The 9,930-nt window shown below is 40.3% G+C and overlaps 2 non-coding genes across 2 annotated transcripts; both read left to right on the top strand.

Moving 5' to 3' along the window:
- The first annotated feature begins 6,293 nt into the window (after positions 1-6,293).
- TRNAC-GCA (transfer RNA cysteine (anticodon GCA)) lies at positions 6,294-6,365 on the top strand. Its single transcript has one exon. It is a non-coding gene; the product is annotated as a tRNA-Cys (tRNA).
- Positions 6,366-8,902: 2,537 nt separating this feature from the next.
- TRNAC-GCA (transfer RNA cysteine (anticodon GCA)) lies at positions 8,903-8,974 on the top strand. Its single transcript has one exon. It is a non-coding gene; the product is annotated as a tRNA-Cys (tRNA).
- The last annotated feature ends 956 nt before the right edge of the window (positions 8,975-9,930 follow it).

A 9,930-nucleotide genomic window follows, 5' to 3' on the forward strand; every position in this document is an offset into this window, starting at 1 on the left:
ACCTCCCACTCCATGCCTCTCGCAATGCCCTCCCTCTTGGCAACCACCATCTATGTCCGTGATTCTTTTTCTGTTTCATAGATATGTTCATTTGTGTCCTAATTCAGATTCGACATATAAGTGATATCATATGGTATTTGTCTTTCTCTTTCTGACTTCACTTAGTGTGATAATCTCTAGTTGCATTCATGTTGCTGCAAATGGCATTATTTCATTCCTTTTTATGGCTGAGTAGTATCCCATTGTATATTTGTACCACATCTTCTTTATCCATTCATCTGTCAATGGACATTTAGGTTGTTTCCATGTCTTGGCTATTGTGAATACTATTACTGTGAACATAGGGGTACATGTATCTTTTTTTTATTGGAGTATAATTGCTTTACAATGTTGTGTTAGTTTCTGCTGTACAATGAAGTGAATCAGCTATATGTATACCTACATCCCCACCCTCTTGGACCTCCCTCCCACCCTATCCCCCATCCCACCCATCTAGGTCATCACAGAGCACCGAGCTGAGCTTCCTGTGTTTTATAGCATGTTCCAGCTAGCCATCTATTTTATGCAAGTAGTATATATATGTCAATCCTAATCTCCCAATTTGTCCCACCCTCTCCTTCCCCCTCTGTGTCCACATGTTCATTTTCTATAGCTACCTCTCTATTCCTGTCCTGTTAATAGGTTTGTCTGTACCATTTTTCTAGATTCCACATATATGTGTTAATATATGATGTTCTTCTGGCTTACTTCACTGTGTATGACAGACACTAGGTCCATCCACATCTCTACAAATGACCAAATTTCGTTCCTTTTTATGGCTGAGTTACATTACATTGTATATATGTACCTCATCTTGTTTGTCCATTCATCTGTCATTGGACATTTAGGTTGTTTCCATGTCCTGGCTATTGTAAATAGTGCTGCAATGAACATAGGGGTACATGTGTCCTTTTGAATTATGGCTTTCTCTGGGTATATGCCCAGTAGTGGGATTGCTGGGTCATATGGTAGCTCTATTTTTAGTTTTTAAGGAACCTCCATACTGTTCTCCACAGTGGCTGTATCAATTTACATTCCCACCAACAGCGTAAGAGGGTTCCCTTTTCTCCACATCCTCTCCAGCATTTATTGTTTGTAAATTTTTTGATGATGGCTATTCTTACCAGTGTGAGGTGATACCTCATTGTAGTTTTGATTTGCATTTCTCTAATAATTAGTGATGTTGAGCATCCTTTCATGTGCCCCTTGGCCATTTGTATGTCCTCTTTGGAGAAATGTCTATTTAGGTCTTCTGCCCATTTTTGATTGGCTTGTTTGCTTTTTTGTTATTGAGCTCCATGAGCTGTTTGTATATTTTGCAGATTAACTCTTTGTTGTTTCATTTGCAAATATTTTCTCCCATTCTGAGGGTTGTCTTTTACATTTGTTTATGGTTTCCTTTGCTGTGCAAAAGCTTGTAAGTTTAATTAGGTCCCATTTGTTTATTTTTATTTTCATTACTCTAGGAGGTGGGTCAAAAAAATCTTGCTGTGGTTTATGCCAAAGAGCATTTTTCCTATGTTTTCCTCTAAGAGTTTTATAGTGTCCAGTCTTACATTTAGGTATTTAATCCATTTTGAATTTATTTTGTGTATGGTGTTAGGTAGTGTTATAATTTCATTGCATCTGGATATACGCCCAGGAGTGGGATTGCTGGATCATATGGTAATTCTATTTTTATTTTTTTGAGGAACCTCCATCCTGTTTTCCATAGTGGCTGCACCAACTTACATTCTCACCAACAGAGTAGGAGGATTCCCTTTTTTCCACATGCTCTCCAGCATTTGTTAGTTGTAGACAGCAAAGCATTTCAAAAGGCAAGGTGAGGGAGGGATGTGGTTGGTTGTTGCAAACTTTTGGTGTAGGAATCCTTTGTTTTTGCAGCTGTCTACGTAGGTCAGATCACCATGTTCCTGTAAATCTCCCATAAGACAAATGTTATTCTCTATTCTGTAACTTTTTACCTCTATATGAGTAGAAAAGTGTTATACCCTTAAATGTCAGAGCCTTGAGAATGGGCTATCCTGTATATTTCAGGATATAGGCAACATTCTTAACTTGAAGCAAAAGTAATACCAAGGTTAAAGTAAAAGAAACACATCTAATATCAAGTCAGATTTGTTCTTCCTTATTACATCTTGAGATATAAACATACCTTTTGGCCCATCTTCCCCTTGACAATTCATCTGGCTGCCCTTTGATTGAGACGTTCGTTCTCCCTTCCCTTTAATAAAACTAACATGTACACTCCCCAACTTTCTTATCTGTCTGCAGGCTTAACAGAACTTGCAAGTCTTTCCTGGACCACATGCCAACAGAAGAGAAAACCTGGACACAGGACAGATGTATTTGCAGGTTTGCACACGGGACTCAATCCAGAGGCTGCATCTCCAAGAGCAAAAAAATAGAGGATAATATTAGCTTTATTTTGCTTTGTTGTTAAGTGAGTACAACAAAAAGGGGCTAAAATCAATGACACAGTGACCATCTAGAGAATGAAGAACGTCACGTTGTGCTGTGCCCTGTTGGGAACAGTGAGAGGCATTGGATTTGCTATAAATTTTGAGGAAGAGTTTGTCTTGGTCTGTGAATCAGTCAAAGTCTGTTCACAAACAGACTTTAGGAGCCATCCAGTGAGACAAGTGCTTACGTGTTCCTGCCATTTCTGCAGTGTGCATATATTTGGTTTTTTGAGGTGGGGTGCTTTATTACTCAAGTTCTTTCTAATATTAGAGCATAGATTTTTTTTTGGTAAAAAATACATAACATTATATTTATCATGGTAATCATTTTTAAGTGTACAGTTCATTAGTGTTAAGTATAATCATATTGTTGTGCAACGGATGTCTAGAACTTTTTTTCTTGCAACGTAAATCTTTGGAACTCAAGCCAGATTATTTGGCTCCTGTAACTTATAGTTTAAAAACATATGAACTTTTACTTTTGTTTATGTTTTGACAATGAGAGCAAATTCACATGTGTGTGAAGGGAGCAGGGAGTTAGGAATACAACAACAGGTCAGCTTAACCATTGTTACTGGACCCCCATCTTGTGGCAGGTGCTGTTCTGGGCCTCATGAAGTATATGAAATCTCAACAATATGAACAGGAGCCTCAAGGCCAGTACAGGCCCAACAATTCTTCCCAGAACATGTCCTGTGTATTAGGTGTCTCCTGAGAAAAAGAAGCAATAAAATATATATAAAAATACCTGTGATAAGTAATTGACTCACATGATTATGGAGGCTGAAAAGTCCCAAGGTCTGTAGTCAGCAAGCTGGAGATCCAGATGAGCTGATGTTTCAGTTTGATTCTAAAGGCAGGAAAAGACTGATGTCTCAGCTCAAAGTAGTCAGGCAGGAGGAGGTCCCTCTTGTTCTTTGTTATTTATTATTATTGAAGTATAGTTGATTTACAATGTTACATTTTTTTCTGGTGTACAACATAGTGATTCAAAATTTTTATAGATTATATTCCATTTAAAGTTATTATAAAATATTAGCTATATTGTGCTGTACATTATACCTCTGTAGCTGTACATTATGCTGTACATTATACCTTTGTAGCTTATTTAGTAGTAGTAGTTTGTGCCTCTTTAACCTCTTCCCCTCTCTTGCCCCTCCCCCTTCCCTCTCCCCACTGGTAACCACTAGTTTGTTCTCTGCATCTGAGTCTGTTTCTGTTTTGTTATATTCCTTCATTTGTTTTCCTTTTTAGATTCCACTTATAAGTGATAACATATAGCTTGTGTCTTTATCTGACTTATTTTACCTAGCATAATACCTTCCAGGTCTATCCATGCTATTACAAATGGCATAATTTCATTCTTTTTTATGGCTGAGTAGTATTCCATTGCACACACACACGTGTGTGTGTGTATATATCACGTCTTCTTTATCCATTCATCTGTTGATTGACACTTAGGTTGGTTCCATGTCTTGGCTATTGTGAATAGTGCTGCTATGAACATAGGGGTTCATGTATCTTTTTGAATTATAGTTTTGTCCAGATATATGCCCAGAAGTGGGATTGCAGGATCATATGGTAGTTCTATTTTTAGTTTTTTGAGGAACCTGCATACTCTTCCACAAATTTACATCACCACCAACAGTGCATAATAGTTCCCTTTTCTCCACATCATTTCTAACCCTTGTTATTTGCAGTCTTTTTCATTTACTTGATCTTTCTATTTAGTTCTTCAGTGGATTGGAAGAGGCCCACCTAAAAAGAGAGGATCCATCTGCTTTACTCCTTTACCAATTCACATGTTGATCTCATCCAGAAACACCCACATAGACACATCCTGAATAATGACGTCAAATGTCTGGGCACCTTGTGGCTCATTCAGATGGACACATAAAATTAATTATCACACTGTGGTTATCACTGAGTGTTTCCAAGATGTCTTTGGGGACCGTGGACAAATTTAACAGCTGTGTGACCTTAAACAAGTTATTTAACCTCTCTGTGCCTCAGTTTCCTCATCATAAAGTAAAGATGATAATTGTTCCTCTCTCATTGAGTTGTCTTAAGGATTAAATGAATCAGTATTTGTAAAACACTTAGAAAGGTGCATGGCAAGTTGTAAGTGTAACATATGCTAAATGCAATTTTAACAAATACCCAAAGCTCTGTATTTGTTTTGATGTGCAGTACAAAGAAATATAATCGGCATGATTTCAGGGATATTTTTGCTTAGGATGAGGGTAAATAAAAAACGTTAAGTTGATTTAAAGACAAATATTAAGTAAATAGTAGTATAGGATGTACACAAAATGGTTAAAAAAAATGAGAAAGTGGAAAGTGAATGATTAGGTTTTGGAAATACTATGAATGAGAAAAAATAAGGTCATATCTATGGTGACCAAACAACCACAGCCTGCTTTTCTGAGAGATTTCCTGAGACGCAGGGCATTCAGTGCTAAAACCAGAAGAATTCCCAGCAAACCAGGACATTTGGTCTATCTATATAACTACAGTTTGGTATTTATCCCACAAACATTTATTGAGCACCTGCATCATTCCAGGCGCTGGGGGCTTCCAAAGAGCCTCTAAGGAGTTGGCAGTGGAATGGACCCTTGGTTCTGCTCTTGTTACTGTTATGTCTGACTTTAAGCAGAGCTCTTCATTTTCACTCCATCTGTTTCTTAGTCTGCAAAGGAAGTGGTTGGAATAAATGATCTCTAAATCCCTTCCAACACTGGGGTTTTTCAATATGAAGCACACAGGACATCTGTTACTGCTAAAATCTCTACTCCCACTAATGTCCAGGGTGAGAAAAGAACAATGAGCAAAGAATGCATGTGATTCTTTTCTTAGCTCTCAATTCCAGCCTGACGTAGGGGAGAAAATGAATGTAATTGAGACTCTCCCCTCTCCTGGGGTCCCAACCAACCACCACCATGACACACTAGGATCCTTTGAAAAGATCTCAATAATGCTTGTTGTTAGGAAATTGGTAGAAGAGAGCCTTCCTTACAGGTTTAAGCAAGTAAGTTTCCATGAGAAGCACCTGAAGAGTTCATCAGAGAGAGGAGAGATGTTTATGATGCTCAGAGATACAGGGTGCTCCAACAGTGGTTGTGTTTGGAAGTGAAAAGGAATCTTTGGTGGTAGGAATAGGATAGGTAATTTAATCAGTTAAGAGGCTCTTGTTTGTAGCCTTATTTGTCTTCATCAAATGACCTTTTGGAGTTGGCAGTTTCAGGCAAGTTATGTTTCATAAGAGTGTATCTCCTTGACCATCTGACTTTGTGTAAAATCATCTTACAGTTATGTCTTGGAAAAGCTATCTCACACAAATCATTATTTATACAAAATTTTTCCAGAATCAGTTTAATGTAATAAATGTCTATTGACTGCCAGTTATGAGCTCAGTTCTGTGAAGTCAGAAGAGCAATGAGGATCTCAGTTGCTGGGAGCCGTGGCTAAGGAAACATGACAGGAATCCAATCATCACATTATACTGATGATGCTATTTGTGGAAAACCTGAGGATTTTTATCTGGAACCAAGGTTCACTTTGTATGAGATATGGCAGACAGCAGAGGCTTTGGGTATGGAAAGTCTAAGTTTCTAGGCTCAGAGAACTTAATTCTCAGGAGTCAGGTCTTTTTTCATAATGAAATTCTAAGACTTGATATGCCCAGACTTCTTCCAGGCAGCATTCTCTCTAATTATAGTTCCCCTGAGTTACTGGTGTTTAGAATCATAACGTTGAGAGAGAGAGAGATTATGAAAACAAGTCCATGTCAGTGGGGGTATAGCTCAGGGGTAGAGCATTTGACTGCAGATCAAGAGGTCCCTGGTTCAAATCCAGGTGCCCCCTGCATATTCTTCATGCCTTAGAAAAATACGTATTGATTTTGACTTTTATCTTCTGTGGCTCATGGCTCTTTGAATAATCACTAATTTCCCTTTTGTATATGCCAGGTGGCAGACTATGTTCTTTACGTTAATTACCTCCTTCATTTCTCATCAAAATTTTACAAGACACATTATCTCCATTTTGCATGAGGAGTCTGAGATTTGGAGATGCTACAAAGCTCAGGTCCAGGATTTGAACTCAGAGCATGGTTCTCAATGACTTCATTATACTACTCATTCTGTTCTCCTTCTGTTAAAAGCTTTGTCACAAAATTCCACTTAGCAATGCTCCCAAGGTGCTAGAATGGTCCATAGAGTTTTAGAACATTTGGCTGCAGGGCAAACCCAGTAACTTAGTGATGGTGCCCACACTTTACAGTGTCCTGGGGGCAGTCAGGGAATAGAGTCCTTGTTCACAGAACACTGGATAAACATGAACTGGCCTAAAGTTTAGGGAACTGCACTCCTTTCCTGATCTAAAGCTTGAGGAATTTCTATTACCTTTCCATCCCCAGTTCATTGCCTGCAGCGAGCACCCCACCTTGGGTGCCTGCATTCCGGACCCAGGCTGGGGCCAGAGGTCAGGCCTTAGTCTAGGTTTAACTCCTGCCTGCAGCTTAGGCACTGCTGCATTTTAAAATCAGCTTGAATGACATACACTGAGCCCCTACTACATGCCAGAATTGTGCAAAGTGTGAACCCAGAAGTGAATAAGACACAGCCCCTGGACTCAGTGTACTCTCAGCCAGGAAGCAGGCCTGTAAAATAAGAAGTCAGACAGCTGTGAGCTGGACCGAGCTGGGCCAGCTTCAGGAATGCAGAGGAGGCAGCTATTACCTCTGTCCAGAGGAGGGAGGTTACAGGAGGCTTCCAAGAGGAGCTGATGGCAAGTCAGGGTCTCATAGAAGAACAGCATCGTACCAGAGGGAGGGTGGAGGAGAGGCAGGGGTGCGGTGAGTGAGGGTTGGGTCCCAGGCAGAGAAAACTGCATGGGTAGAGGCTGGAGCCAGATGGATGCAGTTGGAGGCAGCTGGAGCACAAAATGTGCTATGGGGAGTGTCAGCGGAGGAGGCTGAAGCTGAGGAGGCAGACAGGGATCAAAATGTAAGAACTCTTGTGCTGAGAGTCTTGCAGTTTATCATGAAGGCCTTTAAGAGGAGTGGCCTAGATGCACTTGGTTTTAAAATGACTGCTGTGGAAGCAGTAGGAGATGGATTTCAGGGGTGGAGGCTGGGAGGCCATTTAGGAGGTGGTGGCACTGTGGTGCCAGAGTGGGAGTGGGATTAAGTGATGTCAAAGCTAAAATCAGCAGTACCCAGTGATTAACTTGCACTGGGAGGAGAGGTTGGAAGAAGCTGAGTTATGTTACATGCTTTGGCCAAATGACAGTACACAGTGGTGTCACCAACCAAGACAGGGAGGAGGTTGATCAGATGGTTACATAGGCAGACCTGGCACCCAGCTCTGAGCCCACAGTGAAATCCTGGCCCCACCACCTCCCAGCTGCATGGCCACTCTGTGCCTCAGTTTCCTTACTTGCAAAATCAGTATACTAACAATAATACCTGTCCTGTGGGAGTTTTTGGTGATGATTCAGCAGGAAGTTATGGCTAGAACTTTTAGTACTGAGCCTGGCACATAGCAAATGTTTAGTAAATATAGACTATTATTATTACCACAAAGCAAAATAAGAGTAGATGCAGGTTTGAGCAGGAAGGCAGCAAATGTAGTTTGGGGCACACTGGGTTTGCAACTGAAGTTTCTGTAGAACCTCAGAGTGGAGCGGCTGGGAAGGGTCGTCTACAGCCCTCAGAGAGCTGTGACCTGGAGCTCTGGGAGCTGTGGGCTCCTTAGCTTCACAGCAGCTGCCAGGCTTCATCAGGGAGAACTTACTGCAGTGACAGAGATTTCCTTGACCTTTCTTCTCAATCTTGGAGATACACAGATTGAAAGTTCTCAGACTGGAACTCAAGGAACTAGGAGTCAGTGGTGTTCAAAGGTGAATTTTGGACTTCTTAACTGTTTTTTTTTTTCCAGCTGTAAATGAGACTGTTCACCTGGATGAGATCCCCTTGAAAATCTGATGAAATCATGTACAATATACAATCCATGCACACATACAATATTTGCCTGTAATTCAGAGTTGTACATAAACCTCTGTAGTCCAGTTGTGAATTCCCAGTTAAGACCCCCTCCATGTCCAATACTTAATGGCAGCCCATGATATTTACAACATTCACTGATGTGTCTGGAGATTTATGGGCAGTTGGTGGTGTATTTTAATCACTGGAGGGTTAGACTGAGAATAGAGCACTGAGCTTTAAGTTCTGAGAAGAGAATGAACATACATGCTCTGGGAAAAGTAGGAGGTGACGTGGCTAGAAGGGAATCAGGCATGAAATTAAATCTAGCAGGAATCTCAACCACACAGATATTTATGAAGTATGATGAAACTCATACAAGTGGAATAAGGGCTTATAGGGGGCATTAATAGCATCAGGGGGTATAGCTCCGTGGTAGAGCATTTGACTGCAGATCAAGAAGTCCCTGGTTCAAATCCAGGTGTCCCCTTTTTTTTTTCTTTTGTTCTTCCTGGCAGCTTCTTTAAAAGACTGGATCTAGGGTGAGTTAAGCAAGGTGCCTAGGGCTCAAAATTTAAGGAGGCACTCACTCTCAGGTTCATGGAGGCGCCTTGGCTTATTAATTCCCTCACAGTAGAACTATGTGCTCATGTAAACCCACCCTGCCTGCACTAGACACACACAAACACAGCCACACACCCAGAGACACCCAAAGACACCCCCATACCAGATGTCCCCCAATCACACACACACACAGATCCACACACAGACACACCAATAGACAAAAATACACACACACATGCCCTTTCTCATATGTACCTTTATTTCTCTGGTCCTGTATATTCAGGTCTTATCAGCCAGAAATTTCCAGCTTCCTTTGTACAAACTTTTTATCTTTTAGCAATTTTAGAGTTACAGAAGAGTTTTAATGATGATAGTACAGAGAGGTCCCCTATAACTTTCACTCAGCTTCCCCTAATGTTGACAAGCTTACATAACTGTGGCATATTTCTCAAAACTATGAAACACCAGTGCAGCACTATTAACCAAACCAAAGACTTCATTCAGATTTCACCAGTTTTTCCACCAGTGCCTTTTTTTCTGTTCCGGGATTCAATACAGGGCACCGTGTTGCATTTAGTCGTAATGTCTTCTTAGTGTCCATCACCTTCTAACAGTTGCTCAGCCTTTCCTTGTGGGTTTTTAAAACTTGAAATGCAGTTGATTTACAATGTTGTGTTAATTTTTGATGTATATCAAAGTGATTCAGTTATACATATATGTATAATTCTTTTTCATATTCTTTTCTCTTATGGTTTATCTCAGGATATTGAATATAGTTCCCTGTGCTATACAGTAGGACCTTGTTGTTTATCCATTCTCTCTCTCTCTCTATATATATATCTATTCTATATATCTATTTTATATAATAGTTTGCATTTGCTA

This window comes from Delphinapterus leucas, chromosome 4 (genome assembly GCF_059928025.1).
Source record: "Delphinapterus leucas isolate spDelLeu-1000000601 "Yukka" chromosome 4, BTC_Dleu_Yukka2, whole genome shotgun sequence".
Taxonomy (NCBI): domain Eukaryota; kingdom Metazoa; phylum Chordata; class Mammalia; order Artiodactyla; family Monodontidae; genus Delphinapterus; species Delphinapterus leucas.